Genomic DNA, 12,538 nt, shown 5'->3' on the forward strand with positions numbered 1-12,538 from the left:
TAATCTTTATTCTTTTTTTTTTTTTTTTTTAATTATCTTTATTAACAATTGCAAAGGAACAAACAACCCTGAGCAGAACAAGCAGAAAATAGAGCATTCAAAAATAGAACGGAGAATAATGACAACAAAGGCCCACAGTACAAAAAAAACCCATGGATGATTGCCCAGCACAATTGGCATTTTGAAATAGCAAACCCCGCCAAGCAGACACACCCAAACCTCACGCCCACACCACAAGTGCGGAGTGCTTGTTGATCTTTATTCATTTTTAATACTTTCATTAAGTGAATACAAGGAAAAGAATACATTTTACACTTTATACATCACCTAAAGTCTTTACAATATATAATGAGATCAACATATTTCCCCCGTAAAAATTATTATATATAAAGTTATTGATAAAGTAAATTCATACGCTTCCAAATATGCAAATATTTAATTGTGCTAACCCCCACCCAATCCTTCCCACCCACCCCACCCATCCCCTCTGGATGTGCAATTGATATAACAACAAATTCAAAACTATAATAGATACACAAATGACATCAATGGGCCCCATATTAATTTAAAATTTTTTTTTCTAATTTGTGTTACTATCACCCCCCCCCACCCATTTTATTAAACCGTGATAGCGGATATTAGCGCAGGGAGCTGCGCTGAATGCTCCGTGCTGCTCCCGACGCTCATAGAGTTCCTATGAGTATCGGGAGCACTGTGGAGCATTCAGTGCGGCTCCCTGCACTAATAACTGCTATTGCTGTTTAGTAAAAGGGGGGGATTAGAGCACTAACCCCCCCTTTACAAAACCATGATAGTGGTTTTTAGCGAGGCCAGTGTGCTGAATGCTCTGCAATGCTCCCAGCACTCATGGAGTTCCTATGATAGTCGGGAGTAGTGCAGAGCATTTAGCACATTGGCCTGCCCTAAAAACTGCTATCGTGGTTTTGTAAAAGGGGGGAAGATAAAAGAAACACAATACTGATGACAAAAAAAGTCCTAATATTTATAAAAAGCTATATATGAAAAGCTGAGCTCCTAAATTAGGCTCTGAGATTTTCAGCCACAATGAGGATCCTTGGGGCTCGATATTCAAAGGATTTATGCTCTTAACTTTGGAGTCCTTTTATTAAAGCTTAGCGTGTGCTAATGGAGTGTTTCTCAATCTGTGGTACGCGTACCTTATGGGGTATGCTGGCCACCTATTGGTGCTATGTGGGCTAGCAGACACCCGGGATCCTTTCTTGCCCCCCCCCCCCCGCTAAAGCCACCGCTGCTGATTCCTCCTCCCTTCCACCCGCCTCCGCTGCCACTGCAGCCACCTGACACGCTCCATCCATCCACCACCACCGCAACTATGGGCACGGATGGGCCAGGCATGTACAGCAACTGCACGCAGCCTGCCCACAAGCCTTCCCCCAACGTCAATTCTGACATCGGAGAGAAGGTTCTGGTCCAGCCAATCACTGCTTGACTGGCCCAGAACCTTTTCTCCGATGTCAGAATTGACATCAGGCGGAAGGCTTGTGGGCCGGCCTAGTGCAATTGCTGCACATGCCTACCCCGTCCTTGCCCGGAGTTGCAGCGGGGGATGGATGGATGGATCGTGTCAAGTGGCAGCAGTGGCGGTGACAGTGGAGCATGTCGGGTGGCAGGGAGGAATCAACAGCGGCAATTTCAGCCAGGGGCATGCAGGCTTCAGTGTGGATCGGCTTCAAGGGAGGGAGGAAGGGGGTGCGTGGTGGTGGAACTTAATTTTGGGTTAAAGGCTAGAAGGTAGTGAAGGGGAAGGGGCACAAACTCGATACAGAAGGAAGGGAAGGGGCAAGAATATTGGACACAGAAGCAAAGGAGGAAGAGGGCACTAACTTGGGACAGGAGGGAGAGAATAGAAAGGGAGAATTGTTGGGCATCAGTGTGTGAGTGAGAGGGAAAAGAAGAAAGAGGAAATTGGGCATAGAGATAAAAAGGAGAGAAGAAGAGATGCATGGGGAGAGAAGGATGAGAGGAGAAATGTTGGATATGGTGATGGAGAGGGAACAGAGGAACAGATTGAAGGGGATGCAAGGGGGAGGAATGTTGGACATAGCGATGGAGGGAGAGATGTGGCATGGTGTTGGAGAGGGGTGGTAGAAGGAGAAATTGGCATGGGGCTGGTGGGCAGTGGTGAAAAATGTTGCACATGATCTGGGGGATGAGAGAGGGAAAAATGTCGGATGTGGCAGTAGAGGGGGTGGGAGAGATGCCTGGATCTCTCAAGACTGATGGACAGTGAGTGAGCGAGAGAGACTTGTTGCCAATAGGGGTGGAGGAGAGAGGAAGAAAAGTTGGACTCATGGAGGGACAGAGAGAGATGTTGGTTGGGGAATAGAATGAGAACTGGAGGAGAGGAAGCATGCAGGAGGCAGAAACAGAAAAAGAAATATTTGATACACAGTCAAAAGGAAGTGCAACCAGAGACTCACGAAATCACCAGACAAAAGGTAGGAAAAATGATTTTATTTTCAATTTAGTGATCAAAATGTGTCAGTTTTGAGAATTTATATCTGCTGTCTATATTTTGCACTATATTTGCCTATTTTTCTATAGTTGTTACTGAGGTGACATTGCATATTTTAAAGTCATCTGCCTTGTCTTATTTTTCTTGGACTCCAGCGGAACTTTGTTTTTGGAAACCTTTTCATTTTAGTTATCATTTGCATTCTTCTAGATTAGACTCTGCTGTCCTGAAGAATCCTTCATTTTCTCTGCATACAGTGTGCTTTGTGGTTTTTTTGTGTGTGTGGTTACCATTATGTATTAATATGATTATATTGTATGTATATGAAAAATGGATGGGAGAAATTGCATTACAATTAGTACTGTTATTATGGGAGTGGAGTCTGGGGTGGAGTTTCTGTGGGTCTGGGGCGGAGCTTGGGCACGGTTGGTACACATTTGGTATGTGTTAGGCTTAGGGAGTACTTGGCTTGAAAAGGTTGAGAAACACTATGCTAATGGAATTAGGAGCAAATTCTCAAAACGGTGCCATTAGTTAGGCAGCACCTAACGTAATCATTTTAATTGATTCAATCAGCACAGTAATTGACTGCATTGATTAAAAGCCAATTAAAATGCTGTTAAAAATGGAGTAGAGACTCTGGATAGATAGAGATATCACTAAGGTAATTTATTTATAAGCATAACTCTTAAAGTACGGAATATAAATCCATTGGATATTGGACCTATTGCTTCCATAATAAAAAAGCAGAAGACACCACCCCTCCCCCCAACACTTACAAATCTCCCAAACATTCCTGGTAATGAAATGGGAAATGACAAAACAGAAATGATTTCTGGCTACAGACCCCTAGTATGAGGCAGAGCATAAGAAGAGGAAGGGATTGTCAGGACAGTTCCAGGTTTATTTAAAATTTGATGCTATCGCTTATAATAGTTTCTAAGTGGTATACAGTACTTCCCCGCGAACCCGCGGTTCAAAGTTTGCAGCCCCAGTCGTTCACGGGGTGGGGTACTCATCCGCCTCTTCTGCGACCCGACACCCCGCCGAGCGGATCCTCCGGACCCCCGATCCGCTCTGCCTGACCAGCAACCAGAGCCGCGAGCGCCACCGCCCACATCGGCACTCGCAGCCGCCGCCGCCCCTGAAGCCCTCTCCCGCCTCCAATATTCACAGTTTTTCGAAGTTCACGGGTGCTCCTGGAACACAACCCCCGCGAACTTTCAGGACTATATTGTACATATTAAAATCAGGGGGTCTAGTAAAATATATGTAACATAGACAAAAACAACTACGGACTAACTTGCCACATAAGGAATAGGGGTAGAAGTACAATAAATGAGGAAAAAGGCACAAATAAGGGAAATACAATTAGGAAGGTAAGATGTATAAATGATGCATCTTATCTACTGAAGAAAAAAACCGAATCACGGAGAATTGAAGAACTGGGATAGTGGTTTAATCTTCAAAAGCGTCCCTATACAAAAAGGACTTTAAAGAGCTCTTGAATCTATCAAGGGCAAATTCCCCTCTTAAAGAACGAAGGCAGTGAGTTCCCACAACGGAGGTGCGTATATTGAAAAGATCTCCCTGCGCCTGGTATTAATTATTTTTAGGGAAGGGATTGAAAATAGGTTATGATCCGCCGAACGCAGGGTCCTAAGGGGAGTGGGTGGAATTAGTAATTTGTCCAGAAATGCTGGAAGATTCGATTGTCGAATTTTAAAACACGAGAGAGCAATTTTATAGTGTAGCTTAATGGTTATAGCAGTGGGCTGAGATCCTGGGGAGCCGGGTTCAAATCACACTGCAGCTTATTATGACCCTAGGCAAGTCAGGTCACCCTCCATTGCCCCGGTACAAAAAAGACCACCTTGCTGTAGATCAGGAGTGTCAAACTCAGGCCCACAGGCCAAATCTGGCCCTCAGTGTAATTATATTTGGCCCGTGAGAAAATGCCAAATGTCTACTAGAGCTGGCCTGCCAGGTATGTCAATGTAGGACAGCTATACTATCTTTACGATGTGTGTCAGTTGTTTTTAGACCTTTCACTTTTATTTATTATTTATAATTGGGTTTTAATTCATCATGTGACCATTGATTTCCTTTGCGTTTTTTTGTGCCACTTTTTGCTTATAATTGCCAGCGTTTTTCGTGCCGGTTTTACTTTCGGTTTGCTCAGCTCAGAGTGCTAGATTTTCTCTACTAGGTAAGAACCACCATGGCTTTATTTCATTCTTCCTTTTTATTTTTAACATGCACATAGTTACTTTAAGTTATCTTAAGTTCCCATAAAATATTAGCCGATAGTTTTTATGTTTTCTATAGTCTATTGTCACACTGCAACGTTTGTTAGTGCAGGATAGTTAAACTTTTGTCATGCTCTGCAGCAGAGACTTTTTATTTATGCATTTTTAAACCTTTCTGCACGCAAGGTTTTATTATTTATTTTTCACTATTTATATTATTTTTTTTTTTTTGTTGGGTTTTAGTTTATGATGTGCCCGCGATGCTTCTTTGGCCACTTTTATATTTACACTCTTTTAGTTCCTTTTGCCAAACCTTGTCCTTCTACATGGTTACGACCATAGCACTTGTTTTGGTCAGCCCGCAACTTTGTCCAAGTTTTAAATTTTGGCCCATTGTGTATTTGAGTGTGATACCCCTGCTGTAGATTGTGAGCCCACTAGAGACAGCAAAAGTAACTGCTATGCTTTTAAATTTAGCCCTCTTTTAAAGCCCTTGTTATTTTTATTTTTAAGTCCTTGCATTTTATTACTATTCACTGTTTAATTATCCATTAGTTTAATACCCTGCATTTTGATTCCTGGTGTCTATCCTCCTATTAATATAATTTTTTAAATTTCTGTCTGCTTGTCACGTAGCCTCTGATTTAATATGTTTTCAACCTTTATAGCTGACCTGCATTGAATGCTCTATTTATGTGATAGAACTACCAGTCATTGAGGTAGGCATATTTCACCCGTGTCTTGCAGTCTCCTTTTTTCACCAGATTTCTTTCTGTATTACATTCACCTGGCCTTCTATTCCTTTCTGGCTGTCTTCTTTCCAGTTTCACTTCACTTTCAATCACTATCTTTAAGTGTATTCTATTTTATTCTTTATTAGTGTTTAAGCCCGTTACATTAATGGGTGCTAGAATAGATTAGTCTGATCCAGTATGGCTATTCTTCTTATGTCTTACCCCCATATTCAGGCTCACATTTCCCCTTTTACCAGTGGCGTACCAAGGGGGGAGTGGGGGGGAGGTCTGCCCCGGGTGCATGCCCCAAGGTGGTACACAGCTGGCCACCCACCGGGGAATAGGCTACCACTGGGGAAAGTCTTCCACTGCAGCCATCAGGAACAAGCCGGCCCGAGTTCTCCCTGCTTTTCTTCCCTGCGGGGCCGACCAACTCTCGCCGCCCGACATCAATTCTGACGTCGGAGAGGACGTTCTGGGCCAGCCAATCGCTGCCTGGTTGGCCTGGAACGTCCTCTCCGACGTTAGAATTGACATCAGGTGGCAAGAGTTGGTCGGCCCTCGGGGAAGAGAAGCAGGGCGAACCCTGCGCCAGCCTGTTTCCGATGGCCAGTGGCAGCCTTTCCCCGGCGGCAGTAGCAGCAGCATGTTTCCCAATGGCGGTGGCATGGGGGAGGGCAGGGAGAAAGAAAGAAAGGGGGGGGGGAGACAGGAGCCAGAAATAAAGAAAGGGGGATACAGGGAGCCAGAAAGAAAGAAAGGGGGGGACAAGAAGCCAGAAAGAAAGAAAGGGGGCAGGGTGAAACAAAGAAAGAAAGAAAAAAAAATGGGGCATGGGGAGAGAGAGAGAAAGACAGACATAGAGAAAGAAAGGGGGCATGGAGAGAGAAAGAAAGAAGGGGACAGGGTGAAATAAATAAATAAATGGGGCACGGAAAGAGAGAGAGAGAGAAAGACAAACAGAGAAAGAAAGGGGGCATGAGGAGAGAGAAAGAAAGAAGGGGGTAGGGTGAAAGAAAGAAAGAAATGGGGCACGGAGAGAATTAGAGAAAGACAAACAGAGAAAGAAAGGGGGCATGGGGGGAGAGAAAGAAAGAAGGGGGTAGGGTGAAAGAAAGAAAGAAATTGGGCATGGAGAGAGAGAGAGAAAGACAAACATAGAGAAAGGAAGGGGGCATGGGGAGAGAAAGAAAGAAGGGGGCAGGGTGAAAGAAAGAAAGATATGGGGCACGGAGAGACAGAGACAGACATAGAGAAAGAAAGGGGGCATGGAGAGAGAAAGATAGAAGGGGGCAGGGTGAAAGAGAAAGAAATGGGGCACGGAGAGAGAAAGACAGACAGAGAAAGAAAGACGACATGGAGAGAGAAAGAAGGGGGCAGGGTGAGAGAAAGAAATAAATTGGGCACGGAGAGAGAGAAAGAAAGACAAACATAGAGAAAGGAAGGGGGCATGGGGAGAGAGAAAGAAAGAAGGGAGCAGGGTGAAAGAAAGAAAGAATGAGGCACGGAGAGAAAAAGACAGGCAGAGAAAGAAAGGGGGCATGGAGAGAGAAAGAAGGGGGCAGAGTGAAAGAAAGAAAGAAATGGGTCACAGAGAGAGAGAGAGAGAGAAATACAAACATAGAGAAAGGAAGGGGGCATGGGGAGAGAGAAAGAAGGGGGCAGGGTGAAAGAAAGAAAGAAATGGGGCACAGAGAGACAGAGACAGACATAGAGAAAGAAAGGGGGCATGGAGAGAGAAAGAAAGAAGCCCCCTTCTCCCATATTTTCCCTTTCAGCCTCCAGCCCCAGTCCTTTTCTTACATGTCCCTTTTGCAGCTTCCTTCTCACACATATCCTCTTTTCTGCCCTTAGCCCCCTTCTCTTACACATCCCATTGTCAGCTCCCAGCTCCTTTCTCTAACATGTTACTTTTACAATACCGACCCCAGCTCCAGCCCCCTTCTCACACCTACCCTTTTTTTCAGTTCCCTTCTCCTATTTTATCCTTTTGCATCTGAAGTATGGCTTGAACCCTGGTCCAATGAAATTAGTTCCCATTTTCTTTAGAATACCAAAAGCATATCGTGCGCTGTGACACCTCCCTGGTCGACGGTTATATTTTACTGCGCATGCGTTTTAATGTGGCATGGAAGCACAAAAGCATGGAGTGTCTTCTCTTGGCTGGCCTGTACCTTCTCTCCAACATCAGAATTGACATCGGGTGAAGGCTTGTGGGCTGACGCCGCAACAAGTGCATGGCTCTTCCCTTCTTGGATTTGCTGCAGCAGCAGGTGGCGAGTGGCGGTGGACCATGAGGGGGGAGGAAGAATTGACGGTGGGTAGGCCAGGCTACAACACAGAAGGGAGGAAGGGAGACAAACTGACTATGGTGGCGGACTGGGGGGAAGGAAGAATTGGCGGTGGGTAGGCCAAGATTCAACATAGCAGGGAGGGAGGCAAACTGGCTTCGGGGGAGGGGGTGGGACAAAGGCTGGAAGCAAGTGAGGGGGATATAGGAAGGAGGGAGGGAGGAAGGAAGAAGAGAGAGAGAGGCAGAGAAAGACTGGGGGGGATTGTAAGCAGAAGAAAGACAGAGAGAGAGAAAGGCCTGGACCAATGGGGAAGACATGAGGCAGATGCTGGACTATGAGAGGTGCACACACAGGGGGAGAGACCCTGAAGACGAACAGAGAGATAGAAGATCATAAAAGAGGAGGGAGAGAGAAAGAGACTTGGAACAAAGGTAGTGATAGGTACAAAGGAGAACTGACATTGGATCTGAGGAGGGTAAGCAGAGGGAAGAGAGAGAGAGATCAGGACCCAAAGGGAATAGGGCTGGATTGTGAAAGAAATGTTAGATAAGAAAGAAAGAAAGAAAGAAATATATATATATTTCATGAGTCTTCATGAGTCTTCATGAGATTTCATGAGTCTCTGGTTGCACTTCCTTCTGACTGTGTATCCAATATATATATTGGATACACTAAATTGAAAATAAAATCATTTTCCCTATATTTGTTGTCTGGTGATTTCATGAGTCTCTGGTTGCACTTCCTTCTGACTGTGTATCCAATATATATATATATATATTCCCTATTCCCTTTGGGTCCCTATTCCCTTTGGGTCCCTTTGGGTCCAGAAGGGAGTGATCAAAATATGTCAGTTTAGAGAATTTATATCTGCTGTCTTTATTTTGCATTATATTTGTCTATTTTTCTATAGTTGTTACTGAGGTGACGTTGCATATTTTAAAGTCATCTGCCTTGACATCTTTGAAACCCCCCAAATATAAATGATAATGCCCCAAATATAAATGATAATGTGCTTTGTGTTGTTTTTTTTTAATTTTGTGGTTACCATTATATATTAATAGGATTATATTGTGTGTATATGAAAAATGGATAGAAGAAATTGCATTACAATTAATATTATTATTATGGGGGTGGAGTCAGGGGTGGAGTTTGGGTGGGTCTGGGGGGTGGAGCTTTTGGACCCCTTTAAACAAAAAAGCATTCTGCTGCTTATGCATGGAACAGTCTCCCAGAAGAAGTGGTGGAGACAAAGACTGTGTCTGAATTCAAGAAAGCATGGGGTAGACAAGAGGGATCTCTTAGGGAGAGGAGGAGATAGCGGATGCTGTGGATGGGCAGAATGGATGGGCTATTTGGCCTTTATCTGCTGTCATGTTTCTATGTTTCTATAACCAAAAAGTCTATGACATCACATAAAGAGCCTTAGCCAATAGAGAGAGGAGGAGATAGTGGATGCTGCGGATGAGCAGACAGGATGGGCCATTAGGCCTTTATCTGCCGTCATGTTTATATGTTTCTAAGACTTGACTGTGCAGTACATGCTGAGGGAGGGAGAAAGGTGGAGAAAAGATGTAATAAAGAGCTAGAGAGTGAATGTACTTGATGAGTAAGAGACGCTTGAGCTATATGTGGAAATAAATGAGAAGCCTATGCAATAACTTGAGAAGAGAGTACATATTGTCATAGCAACATTAGGGAAAGTTAAATCATGCAGTTGAACTTTGAATAGACAGTAATGAAGAGAGGTAATTCGGTGGTAGATGAGGGAGATACAGGTTACAATCATTTAAGCAGACGGTGATTTAAAAAAAAACTGAACAAATATTTTGATTATGTTCAGAAAAGAAGAATTGTTAGTGATGATATAGAGAAACAAATGACACATTTTATCAGTGTTTTGAATGGATATACAGAAGAAGAGAACGAAGTTGTAGGTGACCCTAAATTTATTTACTGAGATAGACAGTGCTATTCACAGAAACAGAAAGCTGAAAATTGGGAGATAATGAGATTACAGAAATTTACCTCAAGGTCAAACAGGAAAGGTTCAACACAATATTAAGTATTGGACAGCTGAATGGATCACAGCCAATATCAAGGAGCTAGACTCATTCATTTCTAAAATATAGAAAATGAGAGCTCAAGTTAGAACATAAGAACATAAGAAGTGCCGCTGCTGGACCAGTGGTCCATCGTGCCCAGCAGTCCGCTCACGCGGCGGCCCTCTGGTCAAAGGCCAACGCCCTAACTGAGACTAGCCCTACCTGTGTACGTTCAGGTTCAGCAGGAATTTGTCTAACTTTGTCTTGAATCCCTGGAGGGTGTTTCCTTCTATGACAGACTCCGGAAGCTGCTAGAACACAAATACAATTTACAGTATACATGAAATACTTGTATAAACTGATAATAGGTAGGGCAAATACTTGTAGATAATTCTAATTATTTTAATTACTATTATTTTACATTTACAGTCATTCAGGGGTCCTTTTACTAAGGTGCGCTAACCGATTTAGCGCGCGCTAAAAATTTGCATGCGCTAAATGCTAAGGCATCCGTTACATTCTATGGGCACCGTAGCATTTAGCGCACGCTACGTCGGTTAGCGCGCCTTAGTAAAAGATCCCCTCAAATTGATAATAAAGAATAAAAAATAAATATGCGGTTACGATGCTACTAGTACTGTATTTTAAAATAAAGCAAAAACTATACTTTAAAAAAATGCATAAGAGAAAGATGGAAAGAAATAATGCTGTGATTTCATGGACTTTCTAATTTGAGGCTATTACACAAAGGGCTCCTTTTACAAAGGCGCGCTAGCGGTTTAACGCGCGTGATACTACACGCTAAAATGTCAGCCGCGCTAGCCGCTACAGCCTCCTCTTGAGCAGGCGGTCATTTTTAGGCCAGCGCGGGGGTTAACGCATGATGAAAAGTGGCACGCGTTAACTCCACTAGCACAGCTTAATAAAAGGAGCCCAAACCATCTGATGGATAATTTATGAGTTCCGGTGGATATCCAAGCTTTTTCTCTTTCCCGAAGCAACTGTTATTTTTCAAGTTGTGATATTTCATTATATACAGTCTGCTCGCTATGGTCTTTCTTATTGATTCGTAAAGGTTACAGTGCTAACAGTGTCATCCAATATCATTTTTTTCCATGTCACTATGATATACAGTAAGCACAGTTATCAGCTGGATGTGCTTTGCTGATATGGTTTACGATGCATTACAATACTGAACATGTATTGGCAAGCCGGGGTAATGTCACATGTTTGATGGGGGTTGCTGCACCAGCCCAGGGTGGCTCCATTGAGTCTATTTAAGCTGGTTAAATTCTGTTGCAGCAATCCCTAGATCTTCTTGAAATGCCACAGTCTGAAAGAACTTTAAAATAGACAGTCACTGTACGTTTGGCCAATTTCAGACATTGTGTTACATCCTGTTTGTTTACTCCTACTTTATGCTCTTGCTATAACTTCGCTGCATTCCTGCAGCCTCTCTTGTAAACCGCTTGAACTGAAAGGTATGACGGGATATAAATAAGGCTATTATTATTATAATATTTACATACTAATCCCTTTTGCCACCCCCCCCCCCAAAAAAAAAAAAAAAAGTCAGTTGAAGTAACCATGAGTACTCAAAGCAAAGGTAAATTAAATCCATCTTCCACATTTCTGCCTCATTTTACCTTGTCTATCCAAATGTTGCTGGAATACAAAATGTACAGTTTCCCCCTAGTTAAGAAAACTTATACTGGGAAAGACCAAAGGTTCATCAAGTCCAGTATTCTGTTTCCAACAGTACCTGGCAAGAACCTGGCAGAAACTCAGAGTAGCAACATTCCAGATTGTGATGTGAGATTGTGATGTCATAATGCCTCATTCCACCAATGCCTAAAAGCCAGCCTCATCAGTGATGTCACAATGGCTTGATTGTCCTAGACTTAGCTCACATAAGAGCAGCCATACTGGGACAGACCAAAGGTTCATCAAGTCCAGTATTCTGTTTCCAACAGTACCTGGCAAGAACCTGGCAGAAACTCAGAGTAGCAACATTCCAGATTGTGATGTGAGATTGTGATGTCATAATGCCTCATTCCACCAATGCCTAAAAGCCAGCCTCATCAGTGATGTCACAATGGCTTGATTGTCCTAGACTTAGCTCACATAAGAGCAGCCATACTGGGACAGACCAAAGGTTCATCAAGTCCAGTATTCTGTTTCCAACAGTACCTGGCAAGAACCTGGCAGAAACTCAGAGTAGCAACATTCCAGATTGTGATGTGAGATTGTGATGTCATAATGCCTCATTCCACCAATGCCTAAAAGCCAGCCTCATCAGTGATGTCACAATGGCTTGATTGTCCTAGACTTAGCTCACTTAAGAGCAGCCATACTGGGACAGACCAAAGGTCCATCAAGCCCAGTATCCTGTTTCCAACACTGGCCAACACAGGTCACAAGTACCTGGCAAGACCCAAAAGGCAAAACAGATTTTATGCTGCTTATCCTAGGAATAAGCACTGGAGTTTCCCAAGTCCATCTTAATAATGACTTAGGGAAAATCCACTGTTCATTCCTAAGAAAAGCAGCATAAAATTTGTTTTGCTCTTTGGGATCTATATATGGCACTCAAAACTGTACACTCAAATTTGGGCACAATTTAATTGCCAAATGAGCCAGTTAGTGTAGATAATTGCTCCTACTCTTACCACTATTTATCATTTCTAAAGTGCTGAAAGGTGTACGCTGTACATGTGCATTT

This window comes from Geotrypetes seraphini, chromosome 3 (assembly GCF_902459505.1).
Source record: "Geotrypetes seraphini chromosome 3, aGeoSer1.1, whole genome shotgun sequence".
Taxonomy (NCBI): Eukaryota; Metazoa; Chordata; class Amphibia; order Gymnophiona; family Dermophiidae; genus Geotrypetes; species Geotrypetes seraphini.